This window comes from Jaculus jaculus, chromosome 15, assembly GCF_020740685.1.
Source record: "Jaculus jaculus isolate mJacJac1 chromosome 15, mJacJac1.mat.Y.cur, whole genome shotgun sequence".
Taxonomy (NCBI): domain Eukaryota; kingdom Metazoa; phylum Chordata; class Mammalia; order Rodentia; family Dipodidae; genus Jaculus; species Jaculus jaculus.
In genome coordinates, this window is record NC_059116.1 from 56350399 (window position 1) to 56374784 (window position 24386).

Genomic DNA, 24386 nt, shown 5'->3' on the forward strand with positions numbered 1-24386 from the left:
TTAAATGTTAAGTTTGATCTTATCTTCTTGTATTAATAAACAAAGCAGAGTAAATTGAGTTCTGATTTTTTAAAAATATTTTATTTATTTATTTATTTGAGATAGAAAGAGGCAGAGATAGTGAGAAAAAATGGGTGCACCAGGGCCTCCTTCCACTGTAAACAAACTCCAGATGCATGTGCCACCATGTGCATCTGGCTTATATGGGTCCTGGAGAGTTGAACCTAGGTCCTTGGGCTTCACAGGAAGTGCCTTAACCACTAAGCCATCTCTCCAGCCCCTAAGTTCTGATAGTTTTACACAATACTTAACTAGAGTTGTTTTTCTTGTGTGAGAAAACATATTTCAGTTTCTTAGACTACAATATTAACATTTAAAAATGCATTTTAAAAGTATTCTTTCAGGGATCTGGGAGGATTGCTCATTGGTTAAGACACTTGCCTGCAAACCCTAACAACAAGATCTTGAGTCCCCAGTACCCAAATAAAAGCCAGATGCACAAAGTGGTGCATGCATCTGGAGTCCGTTTGCAGTGGCTGGGGGCCCTGGCATGCCCATTCTTTCTGTCTCCTCTTTTCTTTTCCCTTCTCTTCTCTTCTCTTCTCTTCTCTTCTCTTCTCTTCTCTTCTCTTCTCTTCTCTTCACTTTTCTCCCTCTCCCTCTCTCTCCTTTGAGTTTGAGGCCAGCTTGAGACTACCTAGTGAACTCCAGGTCAGCCTGTGTAATAAAACACAGAAAGAAGCATATGCTCATATAAAAACAAATGGTAAGTGAATATGCAAACTTAGTTTATTATTAACCTACTATATATGGTTATTATATTTTGTAAGCTAAGATATAAATAAAAAGGCATGTGGCATGATAAAATGTGTGGGAAAATAAAGAAAATACTTATTTTTGCTTAAATTGTGAGTGACACATAATTATAAATATGGTGTGATGGCACATATCTATAAGCCCAACACTTATGTGGCAGAGGCAGGAGGATCAGTGCAAGTTTGAGGCTAGCCTAATCTGCATAGCAAGAATTTACCTCAAAGCAGTGTACATATTTTTGAATTGAGCAAAAACTTAGAATCAAACAGTTTCATAGAATTTGAATTATTGATTTTACTGTTCTTTTAAGTGTAAGGGAAGTACTTTGAGATGATTTAGGAATAGTTGAGCATCATTAATATTGATATTGTGCCACTTAAAGTCTTGTTCTAAATACTTATTTGCCTTGTACCTATCTAAATTTACTATTCAGGTTAAAAATTCAACTCAAGTATTAAAATATTTGACATTTAACTTCAAATAATAAGATTTTACTTTTTCCAAGATAAATTTTAAACAATATGTCCAGAAAGTCATTGGGAAAAACCCTAGTTTGGAAAGGACATACCTTGTCCTTCAACTTTAATATGTGTGCCTGCCTGGGTGATGGGGCTGCTTGTATCTACTCTGCAAGGTGGGTACTACCTGGCCCATCATTACTTGTGTGATTAGAAAAGTCAAAAGAATCCAGACTCTTATCTGGAAAACCCATTAACTGAATGCTTCTCATGTGTCAGTCTCAGTGCTCCGAGTTGGAGAAAGGGCCAAAAGCCAAACCAGCAAATGGGGAGTTGGCTCCTGGCCTCCCAGAGTTGCTACAAAAGAAAGAAGTGTGCCAACAATTGCAATCTGGTATGTCAAGGGTTAGGCGAAGAACACTCACTGCACACCCTTATCACCCAGCCAGAAGGGTCAAGGATGTCATCCTGCAGGACCTCTCCTCTCTGCCACAGTACTGGTTCTCAGGGAACAAAACTTCTAAAAATTTCCACATGTCTCAAGATTTAATAGAATGCAGGTAAAAGCTGCCATGAGATGTTGGGGGAAGTGGTTATGGATGGTTCTGTGGTGATGCACTCGCCCAGCTGGTGCAAGGCCCTGGGTTCGATCGCTAAGCTGAGCATGATGGCACACTCCTGTAATTTCAGCAATTGAGAGACTGAGACAGGTCATGAGTTTCAGGCCAAGATACACAGCAAGATTTAGTATCTAAAAACTGTGGGGGGGGGGCGGGAGTAGGGGGAGGTGTCAAGTCTGAGGAATTGACAAGAGTGCAAAGCACAGAAAATCATGCATTGCTTGACACCCTTCACATTTATGCCCCACATGCAGCTCTCCTAATAGTCATATTAGGCCTCATCAGGGACTCAAACATATGCATTTGCCCATTTGCTTTGTGTGTGTGTGTGTGCTTGTGCACATGCTAAACATGGAACCAGGTACTCTGTCAAGTACTCTGTCACTGAGCTCCACTTCCACCACCATTGATGCACCCTAAGTATTTGATGTTACAAATATTTTCTCTTACCTAAGAGAATAAGATATTAGAGTTGTTGTGAGGATTAAATGACATAACCCATATAAATTTAGAACTTTGACTGTGATGTGGTATTACTATATTTTAAGCCAAAATACAAACAGTAGGAGATTAATAAAAGTAAATAGATATAGTTTAAATAATTTGTGTGCATACAGAGAAAAACAGAATTTATAGTCTGAAATCTTCTTTCTTTTCTTTTATAGATTATTCATGTGCATCATTTATTTAAAAATCCTTGTCTTTTAGAAAATTCATACTGAAGGATGTGTGGGTAAAATAGTCTGTTTAACATAATTCAGCAAAGCTGGAACGTAGCGCAGTGGTAGAATATATACTTAGCACCACAATACAGATATGGGTAGGAATTATAGAAGAGGATGAGCAATAATGAAATAATTGTGCACCTGCTGATCACTGTTGAAGCTGGGCTACAGGAAGATGAAATTTCACCGTACTGTATTCTCTCTACTTTTATATATATTCAAACCCATATTAAGAAGTTAGAAAAATAATAATAATAAACTTAAAATTTGTGACTACTGGGCTGGAGAGATGGCTTAGCGGTTAAGCGCTTGCCTGTGAAGCCTAAGAACCCCGGTTCGAGGCTCGGTTCCCCAGGTCCCACGTTAGCCAGATGCACAAGGGGGCGCACGCGTCTGGAGTTCGTTTGCAGAGGCTGGAAGCCCTGGCGCGCCCATTCTCTCTCTCTCCCTCTATCTGTCTTTCTCTCTGTGTCTGTTGCTCTCAAGTAAATAAATAAAAAATTAAAAAAAAAAAAAAAATTTGTGACTACTATCTGCTGCATTGTTTACATTCTATGGTAGAGAATGAATGTCCAATTTTCTTTTCAAACCAGACAAGCATAAATTTCTGTCAACCTGATGCAGAATCATGTTGCTATGGCAACTCTTCACTATGTTAAATGGTTGTGGAGTAAAAATGGTGCCAGGCTTTTAGTCCAGGATATGATTTGCATATAAGAGAAAGAAAAAATGTGGAATCTCCAAACCTTGCCTCCCATGAGGTAAAGGTGTAGACTACCCCAGAATCTTTAGGAGCAGGTTGAGGAGCCTGGTGGACTAACTATATAATAAGCCAACTTAATTCAGAGTTCTTGACTTTGACTAGACCTCATGACGTAGATATTAGCAGCTGATGGGTGGGGAACAATATTGTCTTATCAGGAAGCCAGACCCTTGATGAACATCTGTTTCTTTTCTTTTATGCCTTTTCCCAACATGTGCAATTGATCAGTGACAGAGAATCCAGCCCAAGCTCCACTTCCTACACATGGACTCTGTTTCCATAGAGGCCCACTAGCATTTTTAGTGACATAAGAAAATCATCATGTGGCTAAGAATCTCTGGGCATCATGCCCTGCCATCAGAGAGACTTTCTCTAAATTGTTCCATATGGTGCCTTGAATGGTAACACTAAGGCAGGAGGACTGTAAACAGGAATCCTAAGGTTTAACTCTATATCACAGAACAGGCTTGTCCTGTTCAGTGGTGGGTTTGGCTGTGATCTCCAGTTCTTGACCTATTTGCTCCATTGCCCTAGGTGAGTCACGGAACCTCTGACTATTCTCCTTTAACTGGCACACCCATTCTCTTTCTCTATCTCCCTCTTTCTCTCTCTCTGTCTGTACCTCAGAAATAAATGAAAGTAAACAAAACTTATTTAAAAATGCTTTCCTCAAGCTATGTGAAGAATAAAGCAAGTCAAATATGAAGGCATGCTATGAAGAAAACATGAGTAGTTGCAGTGCATGTGAATTGGAGGGATTATATGACCACCTCAGATACCAACTATATAAAGATATTTTGAATGTTATAATGTAAAATGTATGGTCCCATGGACTCAGGTGTTTTATTAAAATTGAGTTTACAACTTCAGCTCCTAGCAGGCAAATTCCTGCTGGGGGTACATATCACTGGGGACACATCTTAAGAGTTCAGACCTGAGGTGTATTTGGGAGTGGATCTGATTCCACCCCAAAAGTGTGGAGAGAGCAATTTGAGCTCTGGTGGTTCATACTGATTGTGGTGGTTCCTCTCTGCTTGGATCTGGGAAAGGGAACCAGCTTCTTCTGTCATCCCTATATTTGTAAGCTGAAATAAACCTACTCCTCCCATAAACTGTGTCTGGTTGAACATTTGTCCCAGTAATGTGGAGCTGACTATGACACACAGCCTTTCTTACCTCCTTTCTTTAATTTTCAAAGTAAAAATTAGGTTTGTTTTTAGACATATCCTATAGGTACTATGTCCTCAAAATTTTAACAATTCTTTTCTAGTTTCTGGTCATTGTGTGTGAACACCTAACACATGGTTTCCATCATTCATCATCTTCCCTAATAGCACCTTTCACACAAACTCTCAGAGCTGTTTTCCTCCTTCAATCTCCTTCTAGCCAATCAAATCCAGTACTTTCTCATGCATAGCACTTTAAGTGATTCAGAAATGAGCTTACACAGCACAGCACAGAAATCTGGCTAGCTGAGTTCCATCTCCTCAGGAATTGTCTTGGGAATAGTGAAATGTTTATTGTGACTGAATCAACATATAGGGCTATTTGTTTTTTATGCTTTCCTGATACTTTGTGCTGGCTGCAAGAAGCCACAGCATCCTGCTAGGTGTCAGTGATAGTAAGTCTGTTAGCATGTACTTTAATATTTCTCAGTGTATTAAACAGACTGTTTTTCATGAGGTCACTTCTGTTCTCTGTGTTTTACTTCAGGTAAACCTGCTGACAAATGTAAATAGCCCTTATGTAAATTTTTTTTTTTAAAGAGTTGAAAACAGTAATGTAAAATCCTCTTTGGTTTTTCAGAATGCTTGATGCTTGTCAGGCTGATGAGGTGAAGCATGTCCTGTGTGGCTTTCTGAGCTCAGGGAGGAGGAGCACATGTCACCTTCTCAGAGTGGGAGCAGCTGAGCTGAGGGTTGAGGAGCAACACACAGTAGGAGCATGAATAAAGAACATGAGGTGGAATCTCAAGTGAGGCTAAAGAGCAATGAGAGCAATGGTAACAATACAGAGCTTTTGGGATCTATTGAGAGCTTGAGAGCATCAGAGCCTTATCTTGGCTCTTACATGGGCAATAGTTCAAGTTAGGGTACCAGAAAAGTCAAAAGTCACACAAAACTTCCACTGAGAGGTCTCTGGGCTTATGGATTTGATAAATAAAACTGACAGACCAGAGCATAAGATTCAGAGAGATTTTATTATATTATAGATAGAATTTAAGAAAATGAAGGAAGCCATAGCTCTTCCTTGGAGAGTCAAGAGGGGGCTTGAGACAAGACACACACCTTGAGACTCTAGCTGGTCTAGTTAGTCCAGTCCTGACCTCAGGTGTCTGGGGTCAGGATTTCTGGAAATTGGCAATCTTCCCAGAAATCTTAATTCTCTAGGAAGGCAATAGAAAAACTCCCTAAGTGGGAAGAGATAGTTTTTTTTAAAAGGCCAGACTCTTCTAGCATTTCTGACCTGTAGTAAATTATAATGACTGAGATCTTCCCCTACAGGCCCAAGGAAAATTCCCGCAGTTAGTCAAGGAGAAAGCTAATCACTTTGGGTCCCTGTCACCCCTAAACTGTTTTAGTAAATCCTAGAGAAGTAACCCATCATCTCATGATCTCTTTCAAGTTATTTTGGTGATCTATAGAAGACCCATCAGATTATGAACAGGGTCCTTGAATACTAAGTAGCCAAATTACCTAAGTGGGCCTGAAGTCCACTAAAGCCTTTTTGTATCAGAGAGTTGGCATATATCTGCCATCCCAGTTAGTCAGAAGGCTAAGGCAGAAAGTTTGAAAGTTCAAGGGCTACATGGGCTACTTGATGACATCCTGTCTCTCAAAAAAAAAAAAAAAAAAAAAGTGAAAAGAATGCTGGAAGGCATAGGCAAATTGTAAAACACTTGCCTAGCATAGGTCAGACCCTGGCTGTGGCTAAATGGTAGAGTGCTTGCCTGAGATACAAAAAGTCTTGGGTTCAATCCCTTACATTGTGTGTGTATGTGTGTGTGTGTTTGTGTTTAGACACACAGAAGTAGTAACATCTTACTACTTTATTGAAAAAGTATAGCAAGGACTAGGTAAGGAGAAGGGACCAAGAATTAAAGAACTTTATGAAATAAATCCTTATTCTTAGTATATTTGCTGTCCTCATGTTTTTTGAGGCAGGGTGATATGTAACTCCTAATCCTCCTACCTCTCTCTTCTAAGTGTTACCATTACGAAGGAGTACTACCTCACCCAGCTGATGCAGCACTGAGGATTGAACCCAGGGCTTTGTGCATGCTAAGCAAGCACTTTACCGACTGAACTACATCTCCAGCCAACCATTAGCATTTAAAAAGTAAATGATTGAAAGCTGAGGACTGGAGAGATTGTTTAGCAGTTAAGGCATTTGCCTGTGAAGCCTGAGGACCCATGTTCACTCCCCAGACGCCACATCAGCACACGGTGACACGTGCGCAAGTTTGTGCATGCACACAAGGAGGCCCACGTGTCTGGAGTTCAATCTCAGTGGCTGGAGGCCCTGGTGCATCAATTCTCTCTCTGTGTCTCTCATTTAAAAAAGACCCAGAAATTCTAAAAATAAAAAGTTGAAATTCAGGCAACACTTTGTAAAATCCTGTAGGAAAAGGCAGGTTAGCTTTGCATTGCAAAAGTTTTGAACACAAAGTCTGAGGATATCTATGTGTATGTGGAAAATACTTGAGACTTATCAATCAGACTCCTTTCAGTCTGCACCTGAAAACCCTATTCCCTGGGACTGCCCATAAGGGAGTAGAAGTGGTATTCAAGTAGTCATTCATCTTGCTCAAGACAGTATCATTAATCAGCATGAGCTACAGTGGCTTCCTTGGTTTGCATGAGTCCATCAGGGCATGGATTTGAGAATGTTTACACCATTGTTACTTGTTAACATCCCCACATTCCGTGGAGATGTCATTGAATCAGCTCTTGGTTTTTTGTTTTTTTTTTTTTTCCTTTCCTATTCACTCTAATGACTGTGACCTGAAGCACAGACTTGGGAGTAGAATTACAGGTCATAATAGAACCTCTGTGAATGACAAAGATGTCTTCAGCACTAAACTATCTGACCTGTGTGAGAGGCTTGTCATGGTGCCAGCTCTTGGTCCTCAGTGAGCATTGGCTGTTGCTGTGGGGTGTGTCATGGCGCTGCTCCTGTAACTGATTTCCAGATTTGCATGGCTTTTTCCTTCTTTAACTGTCCCTGGTGGCCTAAAGGGCACACTTAACTATATATTCTCTTTGTTGTTGTTTTAGGCATTTTAGGAGATATTTTAAATGTACATTTTTTAGGTTTGGGATCTTTCTGGGTTTTTTTAATTATTATTCTTTAAATTTTGTTCTGTTTTTTACCTTTGTATCTATTAGAACCTCTAACTTAGCAACTGGTTCTAATTCCGTAGCCTCCAAAAATCTACCCCCTCCCTCCAAAAGGCTCTCTGCTCCCCACTGTGAGACTCATTCCTGAGACATGATGGTGAAACCTGAAGTGAACAGATTTGGCCATATGTGGCACCTTGTCACCAGAGCTGACTTCAACTCTATCAAAGTGGACATTGTCATCACCAGTGACCCTTCACTAAGTTCAACAACATGGTCTACATTTCCCAGTATGATTTTATCCACAGCAAGTTCCACAGCACAATCAAGGATTAGGACTTTGTATTCAGTGGAAAGGACATCTTCATTTCTCAGGAGCATCACCCCACCGAAATCAAATGGGATGGTCCTGGTGCCAGTATGTTATGTCATCTTTTGGTGTCTTTACTACCATGGAGAAGTCTGGGACCCACTTGCAGGGTGGAGCCAAAAGGGTCACCATCTCTACCCCTTCTGCTGATGCTCCCATGTTTGTGATGGGCATGAACCAGGAGAAGTATGACAATTTACACAAGATTGCCAGCAATGCACCAGCAACTGCTAACCTTACTAGCCAAGGTCATCCACAACAAGTTTAGCATTGTGGAGTGCCTCATGACCACAGTCTATGCCATGAATCTCTACCACCCAGAAAACTATCAACAGCCCCTGTGGGAAACTGTAATGTGGTGGCCATGAGGCTTCCTAAAACGGCATCCCTGAGTCCACTGGAGCTGTGAAGGCTGTGGACAAGGTAATCTCAGAACTGAACAGGGACACTCACTGGCTTGGCCTTTGCTTGCTACCTCTAATGTCTGCCATGAATCTGACCTGCCATTTGAAAAAAGCTGCCTAATATGATGACACAAAGAAGGTGGTGAAATGGAGTATCAGAGGGCTACACTGATGGCCAGGTTGTCTCCATTAACTATAATAATGACACCCACACTCCCACTTTTGATGCTGGAGCTGGCATCACTTTTAACCACCACTTTGTCAAACTCATTTCCTGGTATGACAACAAATTTGGTTACAGTAACAGAGTGATGGACCTCATGGTCCACATGACTTCAAGGAGTAAGAAGTCCTAGATCTTACCACCCTAGAAAGGTCAAAAGGAGAAGCCCCTAGATAGTGGCCTGGGCATATGAGTAGTCCCTGCCCCAACTCAGTCCCCAACATACAAAGCACTTCCCCTTCCAGTTTCTATCCTAGATTACCCTAGATGAAGAGGAGGAACTTTTGGAGCCACATTTTGTCACTGCTATCAGACCAGACCTTCTCCAACAACAACCAAAAATATCCTCCCACCCTAGAGGGGATCTGTTCACCATGTGGGATTCCCACCTTCTGGCTCCACCACTTCTCACAGAAAGTTTGCAAAATCCTAAGCTCAGAACTGTCATTTGATTCATATGTGCATTGGCTTGCTTCAGCCCCCTTACTCTCTAGTTGCTATTTTGCCCAACAAAACAAGCCCTAGCTTGTCAAGAGACTTCATGATAAGAAAAGGAGTCCTGGGCTGGAGAGATGGTTCAACAGCATATGCCTACGAAGCCTAAGGACCCAGGTTCGATTCTCCATGTCCCACATAAGCCAGATGTACATGGTGGTGCATGTGTCTGGAGTTCATTTGCAGTGGCTAGACGCCCTGGCACACCCATTCTCACTCTCTCTTTTTCTCTTTCTTCCTTTCTTTCTGTCTCTAATGAATAAATTTAAAGAAAAAAGGAGTCTTCAGTCTATTTTAAGTATCTCAGGAAGTCTAACAGCAATTGCAGATGGGCCTGCCATACAGGATATGGGGTCAGAATGGTAATGAGCCTGCCATATAGTGTGTGGGGTCTAAATGGAAGGTGGACCTGCCATACAGGTCATGGGGTCTGAAAGGCTGGCAGCCTTCATGTTTGGCTAGATAGAGGTATACAAGCAACCGGGGGTAGGATTGCTAGTCAGATGTTCTAAGCATCTATTAAAGGTGGAAGACCAGTTAATTATTCCTTTTCCATGATGGAGATCAAGAATAAGTAAGAGTTCTTGGTGGCAAAAGTCTGGATGCCTCTGCTCTAGTCAATTTCGTTTTACCAATATAGATTTTCATAAACAACAGACCAAATGGACAAAGCAGGAAACTCCAGAATGTGTGATTTGCCTAAGGCTCCAATGTCTGGTTTCTTTGTGGCTAAAGGCACCATATGGAGTGCTTCATTTCATAGTGAGATATACTTTCCAAGAGCAACATACCACAAACTCTCTTCAGAGTGTTAAGCCTCTGGTTGGTAGAGCATAGAGACGTGGGGAATGGTGCCTGTCCAGCCCATATAGTCACAGCTTTATTTGTGCCCTCATGGGCTGAGCTCTGTGTGCTTGTAGGAATTCTCCCTATGCCAATAAGAGGGAGTGAGGCAGCTTTGTTAGGTAGTTTAGGGTGACTGGGCCCCTGAAAGTAAAAAGCAGGAATGTCTTTGGACCTATCCTTGCAGTCTCCACTTTGCTAGAGAAAAAGTCTGCTCTGACTTCTTATCTTTTCGCTAGATCTGTTTTTCCACAATCTGAGCCCCTTCTGGGAGGGAAGTCCCCTTTCCTAGAATATAAATCTAATGCTAGCATTGTGGTTGGTCAGGTTGAGTCTCCAAAACTTAGTGTCATGGCTAGCCTCTTCTTGAGCCAACCCAGAACTATCAGCTATCTTGTTGGCTTACCTGAGCCAGAAGGTAGGGCCCACCACCATGAGGTTATAATACATTTACCAGGCAAGCTCTCTTGGCCAACTCCTGAACTTAAGGTTCTGGTAAGCTTCTGGCCAAGATGAGAGGAGATACCCCCTTACTCCCACGTGGTCTCTTTACCCCTTCCTGCCTCCACCTGGCAGGAGCTCTTTATACTTTCTTTTCCTTCCTCAGTGCTTTCTTTTCCTTCTTCTTCTCTCTTTCTCCTTTTACTTTTCTTCCAGGCCCACCACATGGGATCTCAGACCACATAGGAGTATCTATTTTTCTTGTCTTGATTCTGTACTTCTATCAATAAATATAATAATTCAATAGTTATCCTTCTCAGTCTTATTTTATCCAATTATTTGGTTAAAAGCAGACACTAACTAAGGTTTTGGGGTTCAAGGACTTGCCTGGACTTCCCACAAATGTATCAATTGGAAGTGTATAGGGGCTGGGCGTGGTGGCGCACGCCTTTAGTCCCAGCACTAGGGAGGTAGAGGTAGGAGGATCATCATGAGTTCAAGGCCACCTTGATACTACATAGTGAATTCCAGGTCAGCTTGAACTAGAGTGAGACCCTACCTCAAAAACAAACAAAAAAAAAAGTGTATAGGGCTTTCTAAGTGTCTGCCTTGGGAAAATGCTATAAGAGCATTTAGTAGACAATAGAATTTTAATTATAAATCTAATAAATTTGTATCACAAAACCTGACAATTTCAATGCTAAAGTAGTGTGATTACACAAAGCATTTTTAGAAATTGTAAAGCTCTCTTGAATATGCTCATGAACTATGTTAGGATTCAATTTTAGCTCTCCTGAGTAATATCTAATAACATGGGGGAGGTAGCTATTTTAAAACATATTAAATATAAATTGATGTTTATATTGTCAGAAATAATATTGAGAGGCATTCTGTAGTTCCTATCATGAACCCTGCCTGACTCCTGCTCCATATGTTTCTAATCACAGAGGTTTGCATAGCATTTTTATTTTCATTACAGGCTCTCTTGACTGCCTGTGAGGCTCTTGCTATATGTTGCTCTCTGCCAGTCCTAGACTTGTTTATTTTATATGAGCTACGAGCCAGTCTGGACACAGATGCTGTGTGCCAAGGCTAGACAAAGTGTGGGGAGGATTAGGTGGTGGTCCCAAATGCAGGCTCAGAAAGCAGCTCCCTCCCTTCCTAGTGCTTTGTCTTACAGGATTGTTAGCTGAGCAGCCGTTAGGGCCAGAAAACTTCTTCTAAACCACAAACATTAGTTTGTGGTGCAAAATAAGTTAATATTGGTCAAACATAACTTGATTTCCTTTTTGAAGGGGTCACGAAGCACTGATTACAAGTTCCTTATATGCTGCAGCAAGAAATCCCAGGGACTGTAACTCTGGGTTATTCTCAAAACACATTTCATAAACAAGATCACATAATCATGTCTCCTAGGAGTTTACATCTTGTTGCATCTGGGGACTCTTCTACAGATAAATAAGAGAAAAAATGCAAGGTAAGGAAAAATTAGAGAAGAATGTTAAGACGTTAAATGATCACATATATAGCATAGAAAATACTTGACAAGGAGGCCTGGGGGATGCATGGAAATAGGAAAGGAGAAGGATCATCTGAACAAGAGAAACAAACAGCACATGCAAAGGGCAAGAAGGCATATGCGCTGGTGAGCTAATGCTCTGCTCCCAGCACTACAAGAGCTGAGGAGACATTAGGCCCAGTCCAAATTTTAGGACTATGTCTTAAAGATCTAACAGCTATTGAAGGAGGAATCAGGGTTGTCAGAAATCAAAAAATTAAAAAACTCTTTCTCTGACTCTCTTTCCTTTCTTCCTCCCTCACCCCTCTCTCTCTGCTAGGGATAAAAACACTCAGGGCTTTGCATATGCTGTCAAGCACTCTAGTACTGAGTCACAGCTCTATGCATAAGTGTTTTTTTTTTTAATTCCATAGTTGCTGTTGTAATCAATACTTATGTTGATACTTTTTTGTTGCTGTTGTTGTTGGTTTTTCAAGGTAGGGTTTCACACTAGCCCAGGCTGACCTGGAATTCACTATGCACTCTCAGCATGGCCTTGAACTCATGGCAATCCTTTTACCTCTGCCTCCCAGGCACTGGGATTAAAGGCATGTGCCACCATGCCAGGCTTCAGGCTTTGATACTTTTCTCTGTACTGTGTCATAAACATCTACAGTGTTCTGCATTAGAATCATTGTCATTGCCAAATGGTGTCATTCAACCTTTCTTTTATAATCAGATATTCAGATTATTTAAAACATTTATAATTAAAATACAATAGACTCATAACTTTCACATAAAAGTTTTCTTCCTATGTAAAACTAATTCTGTGTCAGAGCATATGCCTAGCTCTCATGCTAGTCTTTTGGGACAATATTGGTTTCCTTGACTATTTAATGAGTAAAAAGTCATTATCTTCTAGTTCCAACTTAATTCTTTTGATGACTAGTAAATTTAGTAGGTCTCTATAATTTCCAACAAGTAATCTTAAAGCAACAGATAAGGTTATAAAGTAATTCAGTAAACAGATAAAAAGACTATCAATTGCTATCTTATACCCCAGTAAATCTGTGGCCTGTAGAAACAAGTGAAACAATTATAAACTCTGTAAAAGTCCTTTTATAAAGCTGTTATTATTTAAGAATCAATGTGTTTTCTAAAGGCTCCATAAATTGTTCTTTGGAAGAAAGGTATTAGGACAAGCTAATAAATGCTATTAACATATACTGATAGTGAAATCAAATGCCTGTGATTTAGATACAAGCATGATCCATTTGTATGGTGTAGGCACAAATCTATGCCTAAGCTGCTATCCACATATTTCAGAGTTGGCTCATTCTGTTAATAATAACATGGCCACAAATTCCTTTTATTGACCTCAGAAAAGTCTGTAACATGCCCCTGGAGGGTGGCTCAAGGCACAGCTTTAAAACAGTGGCCTCACTGAGCCACTACATGTAGGGAAAAAAAACCCAAATCAATGTACAATGTATTCATGAAAGCTCTGAGCAAGATTTCCGCCAGAATGCATTTCAAAGGCAAAGTTCTAAGAGGGTATTTTGCTCCCTCCAGCTGCCTTCAGGACAGGATCCAACACTTAAAAGATTTGCTTGAAATTTTCATAACATCAGACTACTTTCAAGGAAAATAACCACTACCACTAAGTCAAAGCCAGGCCTAGATGGGACAAATGCCTGAGATGTATGACTGATCCTAGTAGACCCAACAATGGACAGGCCCTATGGAGAAAGGAAGATTCTGCTTCTAAGGCAATTCAGCCCTCTTCCTGGGAGCTGCTGTCAGAGGCCCCCCGTGGAGGGCAGTATTGGGTAGCCCTTAGACAAGTTCAGAGTTGATTGATCTATGGTAGGCACACAGTAAACCCAGGAAATAGCCTTTCAGGGGCCTAGAGGACTCACTGTACAGAGACTGCTGACTAAATTGTGGACAGGGAAGGCTACCGAAACCCACAATTTGCAAGATAAATAGCGTTTTTTTGGAACCCACATTGTCTCTTTCCCACTGTTAAGAACCATTCCTTGCTTGGATGGTGGTTTTGGCAATTACAGCCCAGACTGTGGATGCCTCTGCTCTTTGAGTTATAAGGATCTAGTGCCACCAGTTCAATGGCTGTTTAATACCCTTGCAAATGCTAATTATTTAAACATTGATTTTACAAAAGGCTGTCACTCCAAACTAAATCCTGAGCACAATTACTAGTTTAAACCAATTAGCACAAAGCCACGGAGAGTAAGGCTTAGTCTCTTGGCCAGAGCAGCTTGTTTTTTTTTGTTTGTTTTTTTTTTTGTGATCTCAGGGCCTCTGGCAGAATATGTTGGGGAGTCTCCATTTGTATCAGATGGAAAAAGAAAGAATATTTTGCTGGAACTGTCCATGTCAAAAGCAGTGTGACTACAGAGACCAAACCCATCTTGATTTCATGATTGACTTAGGTATACTCAACAATAAGTCAGGAAGCAAAGGGGCAGAAGAACAATAAGAAAGTCTCTGTGGCATATTTTCTGCCAGAGAACATAGGAACTGTTTGTTTTGGGGATTTGCTGTTCTCTTCTGAGATCGCAAAGCTGGATAGCACTCCCAGGAGTCTGATGATGGAGAGTAGGGCTAACACAAAGAGAAAGATAATTACCCAGGTTATTACTTGGGTTGTGGCCAAAGGCCTTGTGGCAATGTGGATCCTTCAGCTGTTAGCAATCACCACATAGGCAACTTTCAATTACTAATGCTATTGGAGTGGGGAATGATGTGGGTAACCCAAAGCAACAGATAATCCCTCAAAATCATTTAATTTATCTTTTGAATGACTTTCACATGTATACACATAATTTCTTCCCCCCTCATTATGTTCCACTTAGGCTAAAATTAATGTGCATTCCTTAGTTGATAAGTAGAAGATTGGCTGAAGGAAACTGTGTCTCAAATTATACAGTTTTGGTAGGTCATCTACTTATGGATAAACAAGGGGTTTAATACAGGTGATTTCAGACTCAGCACTGGAAGGAATCAAAAGATCATTTATTTCAAACTCTACCTGATACATGGAGAAACTATGGATAGCTAAATATCTACCTAGGTGGAGAGGTAAATGTCTATCTAGGTGTCATTGTTTTACTCCCCAGAATTTTCCTTCTGTTGTCTGTTCCCTTAACCTGTTTGTGTTTGTTGGGGAAGAAGTCATAAGAACTATCAGATAGAGTTTGAAATAAATGAAAATCCCTCTCAGCTCTCTGCCTTGGTTTCTATATAGGCCAGGTGTGATGATGCATGCCTTTGATCCCAGCACTTGGAAGGTAGATGTAGAAGGAACGCCAGCAGTTCAAGGCAATTCTGAGACTACATAGTGAATTCCAGGTCATCCTGAGCTACAGCGAGACCCTACTTCAATAAACAACAACAAAAAAAGCGATACAAATATTAGCTGTTTTTATTATTTCCATTTATTCTACTCCTCCCATCATTATTACTATTACTATTATGATGATGATGATGTCCTTATAAAGGAAGACACATGCTACAGGTATGTTTAGAAATACCATGACAAATGGGAATTCCTTTGAAATGCTGGCTTGAGACTCACAAAATACCCAAGGTATGGGAAGGGCAGGAGATGTGGGGGCAGGGGAGAAGTGTGGAACAAACTCCTAAAAAGGGAACATTTTATTTACTTTTTAAAAATAATGTTTTATTAACAATTTTTTAAATTTTTGCTTACTTAGTTGAAAGAGAGAAATAGACAGACAGACTGAGTATGAGCACTTTGGAGTCTCCTGTCACTGTGAAAGAACTCTAGACACATGTGCCACTTTGTGGATCTGGCTTTACCTGGTCACTAGGGAATCAAACCTGGGCCATCAGGCTTTGCAAGCAAATATCTTAAATCACTGAACCATCTCTCCAGCCCTCAACAAACTTTTTATATGTGCATAATTTATTTTGGTCACAGTCTCCTCCCATCACTCTTGTTCCCCCCCACACGTGCACACATACCCTTTTCACTGAACTCTTCCTCACTCCAACCAACCTCAATACGATTTTGGTTCTTTCTTTCTTTTCCACTTTCTTTCTTTCTTTCCTTTCTTTCATTTTTTCCTTTGTTTTAGCATAGAGTCTACTGAGGCATTTTATTCAAGTTTGCTTTCCTTATACCCCTAGAAAAAATATCCCAGGATTTTCCCTCCTGTGTGTTTTCTTCTTGCTTCTTCATGGTCCATAATGCCAGCTGAGGTTGTCAGTACAATGAAACCAAACTGATGGGATGGAAGCAAATTATTCTGCCATTTTTCTAAGTCTTTGAGCTGTACATCAAATCTGGGGCTGATCACCTCACCTGCCTGTGAGGTTCACAACAATTTTCCTACCCCTGTGATCATCAATGATTTCAAACTCACCAATGTGACCACTCTTCATCATCCCTGTTAGAAACTGAAAGATGACTCTGGGGCATGGTCTGATACTGACTGGGCGTTGGCCTCTTTTTTCAGCATTGTTCACGCTCTTGAGAGCATCCACTAGGACATTCATGCATACCATGATGGCCACATGGAAAGATGGTGGAAAGAGTGCTTTCTTTCGTTTTTCCTTTCTTCCTTCCTATCTTTTTTCCTTCCTTCCTTCCTTCCTTCCTTTTGAAGTAGGGTCTCACTCTAACCCAGGCTGACCTGGTACTCTAGCTCTAGGCTAGCCTAAAACCCCAAAAGATCCTCTTACCTCTGCCTCCCAAGTGCTGGGACTAAGGGTTGGTGTCTTAATAAACAATAAAAGAGAATTACTGGGGACTGGGAAAATGGCTCAGCAGTTAAAGGTATTTGCTCACAAAGCCTACTAGCCTGTATTCAAGTCTCTTTGGTCTGTGTATTTCGTAGTTTAATTATAATATGACAATGAGAGGTTTTTCTTTTTTGCTGGTCTTATCTGTTTGAAGTCCTAAAGTACTCCTATATCTGTATTGACATCTCTTTCCTTAGTTTCAGGAAATTTTCTTCTATGATTTTGTTGAAAATACTTACAATCCCTTTAGGTTGGAATTATTCTTCTTCTATACTCTGAATTCTCTCTCTCTCTCTCATTCTCTCTCGTTATTTTGTTTGTCATGGTAGGGTCTTGCTCTACCCAATCTGACTGGGAATTCACTCTGTAGTCTCAGAGCAGCCTCAAACTCATGACAATCCTCCTACCTCTGCCTCTCAAGTGCTGGGATTAAAGGCACGCACCACAATGCCCAACTGTACTCTAAATTTTTAAGTTTGATCTATTCATATTGTCCTTAATGTCTTGAAATTCCCACTCATATCTTCCTATTACTTACCTTTCTCTTTGTTGGAATGTTCTAAATCTGCCACCTTATTTTCTGGTTCAGATATTCTGTCCTCTCCTTGATCCAATCTATTGATGAGACTTTCTAAAGAAATTTTTATTTGACTTACCATGCTTTTCATTTCTAGTATTTCAAATTCATATTTTAATTCTTATTTTCTTATTCATATCTTACATCAATCTACTTATTTTGTCAAGTTCATTCCTGTGTTTTTCTTCAGGAGTTTTGTTTTTTTCTTTGAATCTTTGATTTCTTCTTTGGGTTCTTTGGTAATGTTTATAATCATTCCTTTGAATTCTCTGTCTGGCATTACATCTAATTCAGTCTCATTGGAGGTCACTTCTGTTGGATTTGTAATTTGGGGAGGAATTATGTTGTCTTAATTTTCTGTGTTTCTTGTATTAGTGCACAGAGATTTTTACATATTGAGTTATTTCAATGCTTGGGTTTCCTTATTACCTGCTGTGTTCTTAGACCTGAAAATCAGAAGTGATACCATCAGGTAGGAGCTCAAGGTGCCAGATGTGGCTTCTGTGTTACTATCAGAGCAACACAAGAGTGACTCAAGCTGTTGAATATGCCTTTCTTGAAAATGTCCTAGTATCAAATTAACAACAATGTTCCTTTTGATTTCAATAATTGTTTGGTGGGTAAAAGAACAAGGCTGGTAGAAGTATGCCAGGGTAACTTAGAAGTGGGAGAAGTATGGGGTGAATTAGTATAAGAGCTAGTATGAACTGAACAAACATGGAGATGGTACAGGTATCTGAGAGAGGAAAGTTGGGGTACTGTTAGTTTCCACAGACCTTAGAGGTTGTGGGGTAATGAAAGGTTGTAGTTATGGAGAATAATAAGGAGGGTATAAATATGAAAGGCTATGGAAAACACATTGAAAAAATAGGTAAAGGAAACAAGTTGTTGTGGTGGAAAGAGTAGTAGAAGGATTCCAATAGTATGGTAGGCTGGGTGGAAAAATATAGGATAATCCTAAAATCCGACTAAGCAATATACAAACACAAAAATCTGGTATGGAGCATTTATGCATGAATAGGAATTAAAACAAAAAAAGCAAACTAATAAAACCAAAGGCTCTAAACTGGCCTGTCATGGTGACTCCCTCCTTAAATCCTGTCAGTTGAGAAGCGGAGATTCCTGGGCTAGCTGCTGTGGGTTCCAGATCAGCCTAGGCCAGAGTGAGACCTTCCACTCCAAAAAGAAAGAAAGCAGAAAAAAAAAACAAAAAAAAAAAAAAAAAAAACAGGCACTGTAAATTAAGAAATATCAAAAGTTACACAAGTTAATCCTAAATCACAACTGATTTAAGAGTAGAAAAGCAGACTGCATGCACATCAGACAACACATCAGTGTTTGTGTCTAATTGACTAGGTTTCAGATTTGCTCTCTGGGATTCTTGTCTTTAGCAACCTGCCCTGATGTGGAAGGTGCAACTGGTACTTCCAGCTTTGGGGTATGTATTGCCCCAGTGTAACATAGCCCAGTTCCTTTTGTGGTGACTTTCTGTCTCTCGTTGAGTGTGAAGCTGGTTTCCTCTTTGATACACCGTGGGCTCAGCTTAGCTGGTTAGAAACTTAGGTGTGCTCTTCAGAACAGCTGTGCTGGGTGCTGTGTTGGGCAGGGGTGGCTTAGGTCCCTGGTGTCCTGAGATTTCTAGTGGTTCCTGGCACTGGCCTACAGGGGAAGGGGTGTGTGAAAAGCTGTCTGAAGCTGTTCTGGAGCTGCTTACCTGGACCCTGTTGTCTTCTCCTTCAGATATTTTGATTTTGCACGGCCAGTATGAATGGAAGAATAGCTTCTCAGTAGCTCTGCTCTTGCTGGCTCAGCAAGGGCCTAGTGAATAAAAGCTCTCTCCAGCTGCACCCTGCTAGAGCACATCCTCACTGACTGTGTGGTGGCTGGAAGCTCCAGATCCCTCCTGATTCCCTTCAGGGTTAATAATACCTTTCACACCTTCCCAACTGAGTTAATAATACCTTACACACCTTCACTTTTTGGTAGAAACGTATATTGTGTGTTTTCTTGCCTCTTCCCCAACCCAAGTTTCTTTGGTGAGGCTCCTATTCCACCATCTTAACCAGAGGTCTCTCCTGGGTTCAATTCTCAAGCCACCCACGTAAACCAGACTCAAAAAAATGGCACAAGCATCTGGTATGTTTGTAGCAGAAAAAACCCCTATCACTCACATACATACATACATACATACATACATACTACATAGATACATACACACACACACACACACACACACACACACACACACACACACATAAGGAAATAATTGTTTTTAGAAGAGAATCATTATCTTTGGCTTTTGTCTTGGAAGGAAACAGTGAGGACCCTTACCAGAACAGAGCATGTTGTTGTCCTGACCTTAGACTGCTGCCTCCAGAACTATAAGAAATTATTTTCTGTTGCTTATAAACTACCTAATGAGTGAAAATCTATGACAACAGCCTGAACTAAGACATCCATGTTTATTTATTAGCAAACTGATGGGGTAAAGATGAGAAATTTGGAGCCTTCAGAAATGAAGCTACTTACTGTTCTACAAGTGCCTCTTGTAAAAATGCTAGCAAATTGGCTTTTAAGTAGTCAAATATTATTTCACAGAAAAAGCAGTTGAAAGTAATCACATATAAGGCATCATATATTGACATATTATAAAGGCTTTAAGATACCAGAATTTAAGGCTGCAAAGATGGCTTAGCTGTTAAGGTGTTTGCAAAGCCTAAAGGCCTGGGTTTGATTCCTCAGTACCCATGTAAAGCCACATGCACAAAATGGTGCATATATTTGGAATTTGTTTGCAGTAGCAAGAAGCTCGGGTGTACCCATTCATCATCATCATTTCTCTCAGCCTCTCCTTACAACTTAATTAATTAAATTTTAAAACATATTCTAGAACTTAGTCTACTTTTACTAGAAGAGAATAATGTCAATTAAACTTAGTTCACCTCTATTAGTAAAGAGATAATTTCAAGTTAAATTCAGAATTGAAATACTTTATTTTGAGGCAGAGCCTGGCTATGTAGATCAGGCTGCTTAGCTGCTATGCTAGCATTCCTGGTCTTCTCGCTTCAGCCTCTTGAATGCTAACAATTATAGATGTGAACCATCATACCCAACATTTTCCTTTGATATAGATGTTTCAGAGCCCACACCACATATTTTTTATTGAAGTACAGCATACAGAAAAGTGGGCCAGTATTAAGCACACAGAGTGCAGAATTTTCACAAAGTGCTTAGCAACTTCATTAAAAAGAAGAACAGGGGGCTGGAGAGATGGCTTAGCAGTTAAGTGCTTGCCTGTGATGCCTAAGGACCCCGGTTCGAGGCTCAGTTCCCCAGGTCCCACGTTAGCCAGATGCACAAGGGGGAGCATGTGTCTGGAGTTCGTTTGCAGTGGCTGAAAGCCCTGGCGCGCCCATTCTCTCTCTCTCCCTCTATCTGTCTTTCTCTGTGTGTCTGTAGCTCTCAAATAAATAAATAAATAATGAACAAAAAATAAAACAAATAAAAAAGAAGAACAGGAACTGAAGGTTTGGCAGTAGGCATATGCTTAATATTCCTGGGTTCAATCCCTAGCACCAAAGAAATAAATGCAGACTATTATCAGCATTCCAGAACCCAGTAGGCCCAGTTTCTATCCTCAAAATAACTATAATCCTTATTTCTAACATCGTGGACTAGTTTATCTCTGAAAATTTCTCATATTTTAGTATAAACATCCTAGCTATATAAAGAGAAACATATAGTATGGACTATTTTGATGAATATTCTGAGATTCACACAAAATATTGCCACCATAGTGGTGGTACTAGTTCATACTCCTATAGTAGAGTGTGGGCATTCCATTGCTCCTCATCCTCAACAACACTTGATATTGTAGACTGTCTTCATTTAGCTGTTCTCTCACTAAACTCTGTAAGAAAAGGGAAAAAAGGACCATGCAAGTCATGATATTAGAAAAGGCTAGACCTATTCTGGTATCAACCAGGCTTCTCAGTCTGTGGTGGAAATGAGAAAGTAAGCTACATTGTGTAGCTGCAGAGCCCTCAACCCACATCACCTTCCCTTGTTTCCTGCTCAGCTCCTTAGGCCACGAGCCAAAGAATCTGAGGAAGATGGCACCAGTTCCCACAGAATGCTCCTTTGATGATAGAGCCTTTTCAATCCCTGGAATGGTACACAAGTATTACTTAGCAGCTCCCATAGTGGTATCTGGACAGAGCCGAGCCTCTGCTCTTGGTGTTTTAGAAAAGTCACTCTGGAAACCAAGCTGGGCATGTAAACTGGAACAGGGAGTAAATGAACCAGGACAGATGTACAGAGGCAGCTGCTAGACAGAGGGGCCAAATTCCCAATCATTTCAACTACTCAGTTTGTATCTCTCTGAAAGTGGGTTTTCTTTATTGAAAACTGACTCTCACCTTAGTAGTGGGGGGGGGGGCTTTACAAATTTTTTAGCTTTTTTATTGATAATTTCCATAATTATAGATAATAAACCATAATTCCTTCCCCTCCCCCACTCTCCCCTTCACAATTACACTCTCCTTCATATATCCTCTCTCTCTCCATTAGTCTTTTCCTCCTATTATGAGGGTCTTGTGAAGGTAATGCTAGGTCATGGATATCGAGGCCAATTTCTGTCTGGACGACTGCATTGTAAGCAGTCCTACCCTTCCTTTGGCTCTTACATTCTTTTTGCCATCTCTTCCACAATGGACCCTGGGAGATATAATAGAGATATCTCAATATGGAATACTCCTCTGTCACTTCTTCTCAACCTTTTGGGTCATCCCAGTGGTCACCACCATCTAAAAAGAGAAGCTTCTCTAATGAAAAGTGAGAGTAGCGTTAATATATGGGTATGAATGTTAAGTAAAGTGCTTTCAGGAAGTTTGGCAGACAAGAGCAGGCTTTACATTCCTAGGGCACATGATCTCCCTTGGGGGTTGCTTTTTAAAAACCTGTTTGTTGAATGTTGAGTTAAAAAGATTCTTGGGTATCTTGGGGCAATGATCCACCTTTCCTGAGCCTAGTTATTGCCTAGATAGTTTTAGAACATGGCTCCTGAGAAACACAATGTGTCTAAATGCTTAACAATTGTTATTCACTTTCTAGAACTTGTCTAACACTACTGTCCATCCTCACCTAAAGCACTCCCTGTAAAAATATGCCTGGGTTTTCAAATCGCACAATTAGGGGCTGGGGAGATACCTTATCTGAGAAAGTACTTGCCTTGCAAGCAGAAGGATCTGAGTTTGATTCCCAACACCCATGTAAATGCCAGGCAGGGTGACACGTGCCTGTAATACTAGTGTTGGAGAGGTAGCTAATCAGTGATCTCTGAGCCAATGAGACATTTTCTCAAAAAAAGGTGGACAACATCTTAAGGATGACTCCTGAGGTTGTCCTCTGGCCTCCCCATGCACCCACGTGCCCACACATATATAAATGTGCATATACACATGCATACAATGCATAAATGATATGCACAAAAAAGAAATTTAACAGGTAGCTCTTTCAGCTGCAAAACTCTAGTTTCTTTGAGTCTCAGCTTCTTCATTTGGTTCTACAAGGATTAAATTACATAATGAGTGTAAAATGCTCAGTACTGTCCCTGGCCCACACTGGGCATGTGATAATAGTAATTAACCCTATTAGATGATATTTTACATTGTGTAGTTATTTGATGCCTCATCAGATATCACTGGGATGAGGCCCACACCATAAAAATGGTCCTCCTTGGCAGTGGAAGTGAGACAAGGGAGGGGGCTTAGGGAATGATCTGGTTGCATTTTACATCTGGAAATTATATCTTCTGGAATCATCCACTTGATGCCAGTGTTCTAGGAATTCCATAGGGAATTGGTTTCTGCATTTGTTCCACAGATAGTAGAATCAGGGCAACCTAAATCATATCCATGTCTCGGATTGATTCATCATTTCATAAATGTAAATCTCAGTTTTTTTCACCTTTGCAGTCTTTGGCATCATTCCTTTCTGACTTTTTCTTTGACATAGGGTCTCACTCTAGCCCAGGCTGACCTAGTCTCAAACTCACTACAATTTTCCTATCTCTTCCTCCTGAGTGCTGGGATTCAAGGCATGTGCCACCGTGCCTGGCTTAGTTTTACCAATTTTAAAAAACAAAGATGTCCCTTTGGAAAGTATTTTAGAAAATCCATAAGAGAATCACACATATTCATACATATAATTAACTTTTTCACATTCAAAGAGGAGTAATTTAAATCTGGCTTTAAAAATAATTGCTGGCTAGAGGGATGGCTTAGCAATTAAAAAGCACTTGCCTACAAAGCCAAAAAACCCAGGTTCGATTCCCCAGGACCCATGTAAGCCAGATATGCACAAGATGGTGCATACATCTAGAGTTTGTTTGCAGTGGCTGGAGGTCCTGGCACCCATTCTCTCTGTCTTTCTGTCTTACTCTCATAAATAAATAAATAAATATAAAAAAATTGGCTGGGCATGGTGGCACAAGCCTTTAATCCCAGCACTTGGGAGGCAGAGGTTAGGAAGATCACTGAGGTTGAGGCCACCCTGAGACTACATAGTGAATTCCAGGTCAGGCTGGGCTAGAGTGAGACCCTACCTCAAAAAACCAATAAATAAATAAAAATAAACAGAATTTCTATATCAGAAAAGGGGTTTTACATTTAGATTGGGGAGGGGGGTCCCTGGAGAGATGGCTTAGCAGTTAAGGCATTTGCCTATGAAGCCTAAGGATCCAGGTTAAATTCCCAGTACCCATGTAAGCCAGGTGCACAAGGTGGCTCATGCATCTGTACTTAGTCTGCAGTGGCTAGAGGTCCTGGTGTGCCTATTCTCTACCCCCTTTCTCTCTCTTAAATAAATAAATTATTTTTAAAAATTATTTATTTGAGAGAGAGAGAAAGTGAAAGAGGAAGATAGGGAAAGAATGGACACCCCAGGACCTCTAGCTGCTGTAAGTGAACTCAAGACTCATATGCCATCTTGTGCATCTGGCTTACATGGGCCCTGGGGAGTTGAAC

At 40.5% G+C, this 24386-nt stretch overlaps 2 pseudogenes; one reads left to right on the plus strand and one right to left on the minus strand.

Moving 5' to 3' along the window:
• Positions 1–7876: 7876 nt before the first annotated feature.
• On the plus strand, positions 7877–8852 carry LOC101599318 (annotated as a pseudogene).
• Positions 8853–16163: 7311 nt separating this feature from the next.
• LOC101606809 lies at positions 16164–16547 on the minus strand (annotated as a pseudogene).
• Between the last annotated feature and the right edge of the window lie 7839 nt (positions 16548–24386).